We start from the raw sequence: 13,694 nt of genomic DNA, 5'->3' as shown, positions 1-13,694 counted from the left end.
GCAGAACTAACATCTGAAACTATTTTAGCATCAGCACAAGGAATAGGTTCCTTTTGGCATCTATTAGGTCAGGGCAGACTAGTTAGACTAGTTTGATATCATATGCCACAGCTGATGTAGACAGCCAGTAAGCAGTGTGCAACAGTATTTCTAACTATAAAAGTGCTGAGCTGCTAAATATACCCTGGCAGGCAAGCTCTAAGGAACCATACAGCCAGCTAGGAATGGTTGGAATACACCTAACTCACTTTCATTTGGAAGCACATTATGGACATTGGTTTCAGAGATATGGTCAACATCTCTGTGGTTTTCTACTGTGAACCACTATATCAATGTCAGCATACAACACAACAATGTAACTAATATTGTAAAGAATGCTGGATGTTAAAAATTTAATAATATCATAAACCGCTTTGCCCATGAAAAGCACTATATTTCGCTAGAACTAAGTAATTTTATCAACAACAATTATGTATTATTGAAAAATCTAGGTGCCACTGTTATGTGACAACTCAAATGGGCCAAAGTCAGGAGTGAGTTCTGGTGCAATGTAAGTCTTCTTCCAGATTCTCAGCACTTAAGTTATATCAACCTAGTCTGAAGGGAGGGTCATTTAGGGCTTGTCTAGACAGGAAAAAGGCTGCAATAGCCAGTGTAAGCCTAGCGACTCCTTACTAGCTCCCCATGTGGACCCTCTCACTGCTCACTAAGAGTACCGTTGTGCAGTTTAGTTAATGAACTTTGGCAATGTGTTAAGCTCAAAAGCACTCCTAGGCTATGTCTACACTTGGAGCTGGGGTCTGATTCCCAGAGCATGTATACATATCGCACTAGCTCTCATCAAGTTAACATGCTAAAAATAGTAGTGTGGTTACAGTGTCTCATGCAGGGGTAGCGTTGGCATAGGCTAGCTGCCCTGAATACGTATCCAGGTGGTCCAGGCGGGTTTCTATTCAGGGAGGCTAGCCAGCACCACCACTTATCATTGCCCATGCCACTGTGACTACGCTACTATTTTTAGCGCACTGTCTCAGCTGGAGCTAGAGTGAGTGTGTCTACATGATCTGGGAATCGCAACCCTAGCTCCAAGTATAGACATCCCTTTAATGCACCGCGAGAGTGTCCACACGGGGACTTAGTGTGGAGTAGCTAGTGCACTTAAAAGTCACAATTTAGCGTGCTGCACGCAAACTTTCTCATGTAGGCAAACCCTTAGACTCACCTCTGAATTTGATCTAAATGTCTGAAAGCCTAATGGCACAACAAACAACAAAAATAAAAAAATTCAAACAAACATAAATCTCTCCTGTGGGCACTCAGTCGCCCCTACTGTTGACTTCCCACTGGCTTCAGAGGTACTGTAGGACTTTTGAAAATGAGGACACTTATTTAGGTCCCTAAATATGGATGTAAGACCCTAACTTTAGGTATCCGTTTCTAAAAGCCTCGATCATTCCTCTGGCCTGGGACCACTGAACAAGTAGCACATTCAGCTCCTAAGGGAGGAAAGTGCCTCAAATTGTGCTGTAGAGGCTGCATGAGATGGCGAAAGGCGTAAAACTAGAGCGGCTCTAAAGAGAACACCTCTCCCTTCCTCTTCGGCCTGGCAAGTTAGAGCCTTCGCGGTATGGATGGTAAAGCGCGGAAAAGACTGTATGATCCGAAGAATGCCCACAGACAACAACAAAAGGAGCGAGGGGAAGAAGAAAGCAAACATACACAATGAACTGCTTTTTTGACAGCGTGGAAAAAAAATAACAGCTCTGGAAGGTGGGGAAAGACTCGATATACTTCAAAGCAAAAAATAATTAACTCAGCTCCGACCCCACCCTTCCTTCAAGAGGAAACTTGACTGCAGCCCCAGACTAAAATGACAATCCCAGATCATGCAAAAACTCAGTTTATTCTTCCCAGTGAAGTGCAGGGCATGATTCATATTAACATTAGTGGGAGTTCCAACATGCATAGGGAGAAAACAGATCCAATCTCCTGCACACATTGCAATGTTGTTTCTCTCTGGTGCCTACAAAACTAAAAGGTACCACATAATAATCTCTCCCCTATGAGCTCCAGAATGCAAGCCCTAAACATTTGTATAGACACCTCTTCTGGATATATTGGCAATCACTCTCCTTTAACTCCTGTCTTTTGCCATGAGCTAGACAGCCGATGTTATTCTATAAACACACACATCAAAATAAATGATAGTAATCAAAGGGTACTGCATAATCACCACTGTTGTAAACCACATGGAATATTTCTTCCCATATGGAAGTTGGAAACAAATAAGCAAATGGAACAGTAAATCAGACTCAGACTGTATGTATGTAAAAGGATTTTTATTATTTATACAAGAGTAACTGCACCATAAAGGTACGTGACACTGACAATGTCCCTGACCTGAAGAGTTTAGAATCTATGGGCTCAATCCTGCAGACACTTACTACCAAGGCAGCGGGACTAAATTATGGTAGCAGACATTGCACCAGGTAGTACATGTTTCATCTCATGTATAAATTTAGGACCAAATCCTGGAGATAGGAGGGGTGGAGAAAGGGAGGATGTGGTTTTTAACAAGAAGGCATTGTGGTTTCTTCAGTTAGACCTGAAGCGGTCTAAAGGAAGGGGTGACTGGAGGAATGGCAGACTAGTCAGGAAAAAGCTGATTTCAGGGGCCTACCCAGAAAGAGGCACAACGATCAGAGTGGGAGAAGCAAACAAAGATGGTGGTTTGCTATTCAGCTTGGCTAGAGCAGAAGGACTTGAAAGGAGATGAGATCAGAGCAAAATGGCAGCTAGAGCTGTGTGGAGAACTGCAATTCCATTTGGTGAAGGATTTTGAGATTTTGATACCTGTCTTGGTTCCAATTCCCCCCAACAGAAAATTCCGAAAAAAATGTATTTCAGTTCAATCTCAGTATTTTATTTCAATTCTCCCTTTTTTAATTTTAATATTATATATGATTCAAAGTTGTAAACATTCAAAACCAAAAGTTGTTTGAAAACAAAAATTCAAAAATTTTTTACTGAAAACATCAAAACAAGAGATTTCGACACTGTCGGAACATTTTGATCAGTTTTTCTCATAAATGAAATAATGACAAAAATAGACATGATTTTGCATTGTTTCAACTTTGACAGACTGCATTCTCTGACAGAAAATGATTCCATGTAAGTTTTTGTAACCAGCTTTAATGGTAGCCATGATGTGTGGGCCTTTGATGGCAAGAATGAGCGCTTGTATATGATGCAGACTGGAAGAAGAAGCAAAGACGTTTTCCCAGTATGGCTCAAGGCACCTGAATTGTGCTGGGAGGGGAGAAGCTGGGGGGCTGCCTTAGAAGTGGCAGTCAGAGGCATTACTCCTACAGAGTGCAGAAACAGGCATAAAGCCTCCCCAGGTGCTCTGCAGCGCTGATTCCTGAGGCTAGCTGAAAACAAGAGATGTGGCCATAGCCATTCACTCCACTCAGATGAAAAATGCCTCTTTCAGCGTGATCAGGGGAAATGGCATTGCTTGCTACTCTACCCCTTGAGCTCTTAGGATGTAGGCGTAACACAAAGTGTGTGTTACATCTCCCTTTAGTGACTGGCCCACATAGAGGGCAACAGCCTACGATTGCAATCAGCTAATGGAGCTTTGGATCTGAGGGCTCCTGATTCAAAACTTGATAAAGCATTTGGGGAGTTGTCGCACAAGCTGCCGAATTATAGTTGTTTCCTCCACAAATGAGCTAGCTAAATCTGTGAATAATATACATTCCATCAACTCTAAGATTCATTAATAAATTGGGCTATTATATCCTACAGAACTATTAGGGAGATTAAGAACAACAAACCTGGAGATTTTGGAACTAGTTATTAATTTTGGATTCATTTCTGGGGCTATAGGAAACTTTCACTAAGAAATCAGAAATCACATAAAACTTGCCTGGTTTTGGGTTGTGCTACAAACCTGAAACTCAGCTTAGCCTCACGGAAATGTTGGGTAAAGTCACAGCTCTTTGGTGTGAACCTTGGCCCAGATGTGAGCAAATTTGGGCTAATTTATTGTTTCAGATCATTATTATTTACATTATAGTAGCACCCAGAAGCCCCCGTTATGTTTGGAACCTCATTTTGCTAAACACTCTACTCATTTCATTCCGATTGGAAACCCTTTGACCCTAATCCTGCAAACAACTACCCAGTTCAACTTAGCGGGACTATTCACATGCCTAAAGTTACTCATGTGGGTATTTGCAGGACTGTTTTCATCCCTATTAACTTCTAAAGAACTTTCCCATAATGGAATCCATATTACTTTTGCTGTATCTCTTCTATATGCTGTTACAGCAGCTGGGAAGACCAACTTTACTTAGCATTGCAGACATCTCTCCCCAGGAGACACTATGCATGAAACAAACAATATTTAGCACTCACATAATGCTTTACATTTGCAGTGTTGTACAAGCATTAATTTATCTTAACACCTTTGTGAAGTCAATATTATTAGCCCCATTTTACAAATGGGAAAATGGAGACACCAAAGGTTGCCCAAAGCTTCACAGAAAGTCAGTGGCTGGATCAGAAATAGAGCTCAGCAGGTCCTGTTCTACAATCCTAAACCCTAATCTCTAGATAATGCTGCCCTTTATGTAGCGAATAATTGATTTAATAAAAATGCTTCTATTCGTACTAGCCTATGTAAAACCCTATTGAAAATAAAATGTAGGCTCCTAACTAAACCAACACAGTGGCCTTATCTTTCTTTAATGGTGAGAAAGATTCCAGTCTACTTGTGAACTAAAGAAGAGTCTGGAATGCCAAGTCCAGACCCAAATCTAGAGATTCCACCTTCTCCAAAGTTCAGGGCTATTCAGATCCAGAGTTTTGGGGTCAAATTCTTTGTTAGTAAAACTCTATTGACTTTACCAGTGTTGCGCCAAGAGAGAATTTTGCCCTCAGTTCTAGCCCACTTCCACCCAACCAACATGTAACTCATGCTGTGCATCAAACTACTTTTAACACTTTCAACTTGCCTGAAGTCTCAAAGGGTCTGATTCTAAACCCACTTACATTAGGATCAGAATCAATACCAAAATATTTCCTTTCACTCTGCCCTTCAGAGCTGGCATGACCACGTTCTTTCCGTGACAGCCATGTGATGTGCTATAGCTGAAAGACAATATTGTTTAATAATCATTCTTAAAAGAGGCAAAAATTACACAACATGCCTTAATTGTCATCATCATTAATCTTACCCAGACCACGAGACTTTGGTGACTCAACTTGAAGACATGGAATGCCCCAAGGATGTTTCTGATTTAATGAGCATGGAAAACATTAACACACACACACACTCTTGGAAGTGGGTATTCACCCACGAAAGCTCATGCTCCAATACGTTTGTTAAGCCACAGGACTCTTTGCCACTTTTACAGATCCAGATTAACACAACTACCTCTCAGATACTCTTCTCCTTGCCTTTCCTGGGAGCCTTTGTCTTCTGCTTGTCATCCACAGGCATTGAGAAAGCAGCTGCAAATTCTTCCCTGATCAGCCCTCCTCTCCTAATCTTACCCCCCATCCCAATCTAAACCACTCCTGTCACTCCATATGTCAGCATACCCTGTCAAGAAGACTTATATCTGATTCAGCCTTGTTCCTTTCACTTAGCAGTTGCCTTGCTTGCTTATCTCTGGAACCAATTGCCCATAGTGAGAGCTGAACCTCTTTAGCCAAAGCCATAAACACACACTGTTATCCAGTGCCCACCACAGTGATCTAATGGGCTGAGCTAGGCTAAGGAGCTCTGCCTTTTCATGGTTTGATATACCTCCAAGTCATTCGTACCACAGGCTTTTTAGCTGCAGTCAACCACCAAACCAAGTTCAATCTTACATCTGAGCCTGTTTTCACAACCTTTACTGACCGTGAGTAGCACTTCCTCATGCAAGTGAGCTGATGTAGTCTCTTTTCCATAAGGCCTATTGATAATCCTGTAGAAGTTTTATTTTTTCTCTGCTTTTACTGTTCAAGATGCACTTCCTGTCAGTGTAATAGTCAGCTGGGATATTGTTTAATACTGTAAAACATCATGCTGATAATTGCAGACACATGGAAGCAACTAGGAGCAGCAACCCATTTGCAGGAACTTTGCCTCATTTCACAGAAAACCTTGAAGTAAAACGGTGTTTAGACACTCAAGGTCTTCAGGAAGTCTGCTCAGTAAAACCACAATGTTTATTGCCATGGAGAATCAGGAAGTGCTCAGCTCACTGTTCTCTTGGGGATTTTCTTTTTTGGGTTTGTGGTTCAAGATGATTGACAGGTAACCAGGACGTGATGAATGAAGACTGTGAGAAGACATGAAGCAAGGGTTTTGATGGCACGAATGATTTTCTTTCTACACACTTCAAGAGGATTCAGGTTCTATGGCTACAAATGTTGTCCTTAGTTATTAAACAGGCCTTGTGTTGATTGTGTTATTTCATTGCATGCAGCTCTGCACATGTTCAAATATCATCTCTTTATTTAAAAAAATACAAAATTCTTATGAGAATAATTGTTTTCATTTCTGTCATAGTACCCTACATCATTTTGTTTTGTTCTCATATACTAGAAGGAAGATGCACGGGATCAGCTTTCACATTTGTATTTCAAGTATTTGTGTTTATTTGCACTAGTGGAGGACTTAAAGTGCAAAATGGGGTGTTGGATCCATATTCAGACTTCCTCGAATGTCAATTTTTTTGTAACCAGGGTTTCTCTCCAGCCAATTATAGAAATGGGGCCAGACAAGATTCAAACTTCCCCAGAGTTTTCAGGATTCAGAGCGGAGCTCCCAGTTCAAGCCCATCTCTAATTTGTGTTTATATTTTTCAAGGGTATATACAATGTCAGAATACACCAGGGAATCAGTTATGGAACCAAATTAAAATGGTTATTTCACACCTACCTGGTGGAAATGCCATTGGAAGTCGAGATCTCATGTTATTTGGATGTATTAGATGTTTAAGGAAAAAAATCAAAGAATTATTAGAACACAAACACTAAGAGATTCTAAAGTCAGCTAGTTTTGTCTTCCTGCAGAATCTGAACAAACAACTCCATCAGTCAGTGATTATTAATACACTAAGATCAGAAAGACTGAGATGTGGAGTTAAGGCAAGGTCACATCATGACATTTCACTACCTTTTACCTTATTATTTCCTGAGTAACACAGTATTTCTTTAAATTATATTATCAAAACATATGCACTAGAGGAATGTATGGCTCAGCCAACTGGTAATAGAATACAGAGGCTTCCACCTCTATGTCAGAGGCTAGAATAAAGCCCAGGTCAGCAGTGCCCAAAAAATAACTGATGACTGTCAGGTTGTGCAAAATGAGTCATTAGTCTAAGTAGTTAGTAGTAGACAAGAGTCCATGTTTTTAAACCACATCAACACGGACACTCTTTGAGGCTTTGTGGCCAAAGAAAGTTGGAACACTACAGTCTATAGTGGGATGAATGAAATAATTTACTAGGATGAATAAATTCTGATCAACATTAAAAAGTCAAATTCTGCAGAACCCACAATAATTTAACAAGGACATGTCAAAGAAGCAGATTTCCTTTATCAGCCACTAAAAATGTAACAAATATAATCTGCTTTGTTTGCGTGAACAGTTTGGCATTCATATCTATGATCAGTAATTAAACTGTCATTCGGGTCAGCAACAGAAAAAAACCCAGTGTTTCCCAGTATCCCAATTGCCAATCTACAATGTGGCAGAGCAGAATTAAAAGGGAACAAATTCAAAGAACTTTTTTTATAGAGAAACCCTTCATAGATTCAGTACCTGACTTCAGTTCAACTAATTAAAGGTGCCTTGGGGTAGGCCTAAGGAGGCTTTAATCTCTAGGTCACTGGTTCAGTTCATTGTAGGACTCAGAGGGGCCTATATGAAGTGAGTTGGCATTCTACATCTAGCGACTGATGGACTGGTGTCCAGGTAAGAATTCAGCTTCACCACAAGTGACACCTTTCTCATTACTCACTACAAGGCTGATTCAATATTGAAACACCAGCTGACTCCGAGAGATGCCTTCGAGAAGACAACACAGGCACACTAGTAGGGTAATATGTGGGAAGCTTCACTGTTGTTATCTATGCTGCACCTAGCCTGTAGCTATTCTGTTCTGTTTAGATCTTTATATTGCTCCCATCACTGTGATATTTGAAGAGAAACAGAGATCTTCAACTCTAGGACCGTACATCTGTCAACTTTCACCAGCATTACACTCACTTAAAAACCCCCATGAAAAGTAATAATAATATTTACATATTATTGCCAAAAACAAAATGTACCTAGAGGACAGTGAAGATGACTTGGAGGTAGGAGATGTGTGTTCTATTCCCATACCTCTGCCATTAACTTACTGTGTGTTTGATAAGGCATTTAACTTCTCTCCCAGTTTTCCCATCCAAAAATCGGGGATAATAATATTAACATAATTCAAAGGAATGTTGTAAGGCTTAATGTTAATAAAGGGACTATATCAGTGCAGTGTTGTTATTATGATGAAATACACCTTTCACAAATATTTGTGACTCAGTTAATGACTGGCATATTACAGTACTGGTATCACCAAAATAGTACAAGAGTGTCAAATTTACCTAAAACCATGGGGCTGAGTTAGGACCTGATCAAAGCACTTAAAGCACATGGTTAAACCACTTGCATAAATCCTAATAAATTTTAAGCATGCACTAAAATGCATTGCTGAAGAGGGATGAGAAAGGATTACTTGTCTGTTTAAAGTTAAGTAGGTGCATAAGTGCTTTGCTAAATCAGCACTTTAAAGTGGTGAAATATGTGCACCAAGACACAAGAAGTTCTGTCCTTTGTGTGATCAGAAAGACCATCTTTTAACAACACTATCAGTGATATACTAGCCCAAGAAGACAGCAAGATTACACTTAAATTGCAACTCATTAGGGCAGGGACCATGTCTTCATACTTGCCTGTAGAGCAAAAGCGTGGGAGCTACCTAGGTAAAGTCAAAATACTAAAATAAAAATATTATGGAAAAATAATAAATAGGAAAAAGCTGGGCAGAAGGTCAGACAATAGAGAATGGGAGACAGAGAGAAATACCAGTCTGATATCATAGAGCAACATAAAAGATTCTTTCAAAGAAGCAGAAGTTATATGATTTTCAAGCTCTAAAGGGAGCCCAGCAGAGTTTAGCTTTTTCCTTAGGGAGTGACCCCACTAAAGTACTGTTAAGCAGTCCAAGCGCTCCCTGCAAAGATTTTGTACAGTAGGTGCCAATTCAGCCATATTTTACTCATGAGATGCTCTCCATTTGTTGGACTTCTAAGAGGTACCAGATTTACTGGGTTTCAGTACGTTGTTCTGTGCTAGATGTACAGCCAAGATGAGATGATGCACGGAAATCTTTGAAAAGCATGCAACCCACATTCAAAAGAAAATGAAAAACTCCTAAGCTTTAAAAATAACAACAAAAAATAAGCCTTTGAATTTTCCACTCTCAGATAGACACATAGAGTAGCTTCCTTAGATGGCTGAGGGATTATATAAGTTTGATATTTTTGTTCTGAATGATTGGTTCAAATCCAAACCAAGTCAGTATTAAGGACTAAGTGTTGTTAGGCATGTTGATGACAACTTGCATAGCTACTACGTAAATCATACGTATAAACCTGGGGAGCCAACTCTAGAACTCTGTCCCTTTAGTTCCAAAATCACTGAATTCTACCGCTTAGACTTAAGGAGATCTCCTTTAGCAGATAACAAATGTAGGTCCCTTATCCTCTCCATGGATCTAGAAACAGATAGGCAACATCAGTTAGACAATCTAGCGTATTACATAGTGATTCAGCGTAATGAGTTGGTAGGTTTCAGTTTAGTACCTACTAGAAAAAAACACCACAACAGTCTTGCCAGAAGCATCCAGGCTTAATAAGCCTGTAAAATGATCTACCTTTTTACCCTGAAGATGGTCTCACCAGGACAGAGTTGGGTCCACTAGTGTGATGAGTTTAAGGAAGTCTATATTAGACCTGGTCACGGATTTTTCAGCAGAAAATGCTGATTTGTCAAAACTGAAACTGTGGGAAAGGGTCAATTCAAAACATTTTGGAAAAAAAGTTCCAAAATTGAAAAAACATCCTGTTCTGACATTTCAGAAGTAAACAGTTAAGTTTTTCAGTTCGAAACTACTTTTCAATTAGAAATTTTTGTTAATGTATACTAACAAAAGGTTTAAAAATAAAGGTTGAACATCAAAACAAAAACATTGTAATTGACCTGAGCTGAAATTGTTATCAGATAATTGTTTTGTGAAATTTTTTACATTTCAACTTTTTGTCCCATTTGTGATGGGAAAATGTTTCAATATCTCAAAAATTCTCCAGGGACAGGAAAACCATTTCCCATGCAGCCCTGCCTGTACCAGGGTACTAACCCTGGAGCACATGCATGCATGCGACTGTAAGTGGAGCATGGGGTCTGGTCCAAGAGGTGAATACAGCTGAACCACTCTATAACAGGGACTATAATGTAGTTAAATTTAACATCCTTTAGCAGGGGAGGGGAATACCAAAGAAACCCAACACAATACCATTTAACTACACAAAAATGAGGAAGTTGGTTAAATGGAAATTAAAAGGAAACAGTCACAAGAGTGAAATGCTTGTAAGCTGAATGGAAACTATTTAAAAATACCATAATAGAGCCTCAAACTATATGTATACACCAAATAAAAAAAAAGTTAGTAAAAGGACCAAAAAATGCCAGCATGGCTAAACAGAAGCGTAAAAGAAGCAGTTAGAGACAAAAAAGGCCTCCTTTAAAAATTGCAAGTCAAATCCTAGTGAGGAAAATAGAAAGGAGCATAAACTCTGGTCAACTCAAGTGTAAAAGTATAATTAGGCAGACCAAAAAAGAATATGAAGCGCAAGTAGTAAAAGATGCAAAAACAGCAAATTATTTATCAAAAGCTTGCCAAACCATCAGTGGGTTCACAGTACTGGACAATCAATGTGCTAAAGGAGCACTCAAGGAAAACAAAGCCACTGCAAAGAAACTAAATTAATTCTTGTATTTGAAGATGTGAGGGAGAGTCCCACACCTGAGCCATTCTTTTTAGGTGACAGATCTGAGGAATTGAGGTGTCAATACAGGAGGTTTTGGAATAAATTGATAAATTAAACAGTAAATAACTCACCAGGACCAGATGATATTCACTCAAGAGTTCGGAAGGAACTCATATATGAAATTGCAGAACTACTAACTGTGGTATGCAACCTATCACTTAAATCAGCCTCTGTACCAGATGACTGAAGAACAGCTAATGTAATGTTAATTTTTTGAAAAAGCTCCAGAACGATCCTGGTACTTACAGACCAGTAAGCCTTCAGTACCAGGCAAATTAGTGAAATTGTAGTAAAGGACAGAATTATCAGAGACATAGACAAACACAATATGTTGGGGAAAAGTGAACATGGCTTTTGCAAAGGGAAATTATTCCTCACCAATCTATTAGAATTCTCTGAAGGAGTCAACAACATGTGGACAAGCATGATCCAGTTGATATAATCTACCTGGACTTTCAGAAAGCCTTTGATAGGGTACCACACCTAAGGCTCTTAAGAAAATAGGCAGTCATGGAACAAGAGGGAAGGTTCTCTCATGGATCAGAAACTGGTTCAAAGATAGGAAACAAAGGGTAGGAATAAATTGTCAATTTTCACACTAGAAAGAGGTAAATAGGGGGTTCCCCAAAGATTTGTACTGGGACCTATGTTGTTCAACATAATCAGAAGTGATCTGGAAGGGGTAAGTGAAATGGCAAAGTTCACAGATTATACTAAATTATTCAAGATAGTGAAGTCCAAAGCTGACTGCAAAGAGTTACTAAGGGTTCTCTCAGAATGGGGAACTAAGGAACAAAATGGCAGATGAAATTCACTGTTGAGAAGTGCAAAGTAATGCACATTAGAAAAAATAATCCCAACTGTACTTACAAAACGATGGGATCAAGAAGCAGATCTTGGAGTCAGAGTGGATAGTTTTCTGATAACATCTGCTCAGTGTGCACCGGCAGTCAAAAAAAGTTAACAGAATGTTAGGAGCCATTGGGAAAGTGCTAGATAGTAAGACAGAAAGTATAATAATGCCACTATATAAATCCATGGTATATGCCCACACCTTGAATATTGCATGCAATTCTGGTAGTCCCATCTCAAAAACAATATATTAGAATTGGAAAAGGTACAGAGAAGGGCAACAAAAATGATTGGAGTATGCAAGAGCTTCCATATGAGGAGAGATTAAAAGACTGGCAAAGGTCATCTTAGAAAAGAGACGACGAAGGGGAGATATGATCGAGATCTATAAAATCATGAATGTTGTGGAGCAAGTGAATAGGGAAGTGTTATTTACCCCTTCACATAACGCAAGAACCAGTGGTCGCCCAATTTAATTAAAGGCAGCAGGCTTAAAACAAACATAAGGAAGTACTTCTTCATACAATGTACAGTCAGCCTGTGGAATTCATTGCCAGGGGATGTTGTGAAGGCCAAAACTATAACAGGGTTCAAAAAAGAATTAGATACGTTCATGGAGGATAGGTCCATCAGTGGCTATTAACCAAGATGGACAGGGACTCTACCCTACCCTCCAGGTGTCCTAAACCTGCAAATGCCAAAAGCTGGGACTGAATGACAGTGGATGGATCATTAAATAATTGCCCTATTCTGTTCATTCCATCTGAAGGATCTGGCACAGGCCACTGTCAGAAGACAGGATACTGTGTTAGATGGACCACTGGTGTGACCAAGTATGGCAGTGGTTCCCAAACTAGGGGTGCCACTTGTTCAGGGAAAGCTCCTGGTGGGCTGGGCTGGTTTGTTTACCTGCCACGTCCGCAGGTTCGGCCGATAGCAGCTCCCACTGGCCGCAGTTCACCGCTCCAGGCCAATGGGGGCTGCAGGAAGGGCAGCCAGCATGTCCCTCGGCCTGAGCTGCTTCCCGCAGCCCCCATTGGCCAAGAATGGTGAACCGCAGCCACTGGAAGCTGCAATCAGCTCAACCTGAGGACATAGCAGGTAAACAAACCAGCCCGGCCCACCAGGGGCTTTCCCTGAACAAGCGGCGCCCCTAGTTTGGGAACCCACTGCAGTAGCCATTCTCATGTTCTTATCTCTGCACCCTGGCCTGACCCTTTAAAACTGAGGGGACTGAATTCAGGGAGCATGTGATATTGGCCATGTGACTGAATGTTGCAAGCAGCACCTGCTACAAATAGAGCTGTCTTTTAAATAGTAGCAGGGGAAGGCAGGAGCAGGAATGGTCCTAGATGGGGTGTTAGCGAGGAAGGTCTATGTAGTAGGGGAAGGATTTGTCCAGCTGAAAGAAAGCAAAAAAGTATTTCTCATTGTTTTGCATTATTTTGAGCCTTTTGTCTATTCTGTTTTTTAATAAGCCCACCTTGAGGAAGGGAATGTGGAGTGAGACTTGAGCATGTGACTATATGGTCTGCCCTCTTTAGGGAATCTGCCCACCAGCTTCCAAAGCCATTGTTGTGCACCTGTTCTGCAGGTAGACAGAAAGCTTCAACCTCTTAGTTTGGCAACTTTCAAGATGAGTAAATTAGTTTTATTAAAAATAGGAATAAATTGAATAGCGTTGAACCGAG

General features: G+C 40.3%; 1 protein-coding gene across 35 annotated transcripts in view; it reads right to left on the bottom strand.

Moving 5' to 3' along the window:
- The window catches only part of CD44 (CD44 molecule (IN blood group)), a 106,964-nt gene that overhangs the window by 73,021 nt on the left and 20,249 nt on the right, over positions 1 to 13,694 (bottom strand). The window lies entirely within an intron of this gene.

The sequence above is a fragment of the Lepidochelys kempii genome, chromosome 6 (assembly GCF_965140285.1).
Source record: "Lepidochelys kempii isolate rLepKem1 chromosome 6, rLepKem1.hap1, whole genome shotgun sequence".
NCBI classification, from domain to species: domain Eukaryota; kingdom Metazoa; phylum Chordata; order Testudines; family Cheloniidae; genus Lepidochelys; species Lepidochelys kempii.
This window is presented reverse-complemented; position numbering and strand designations above follow the sequence as displayed.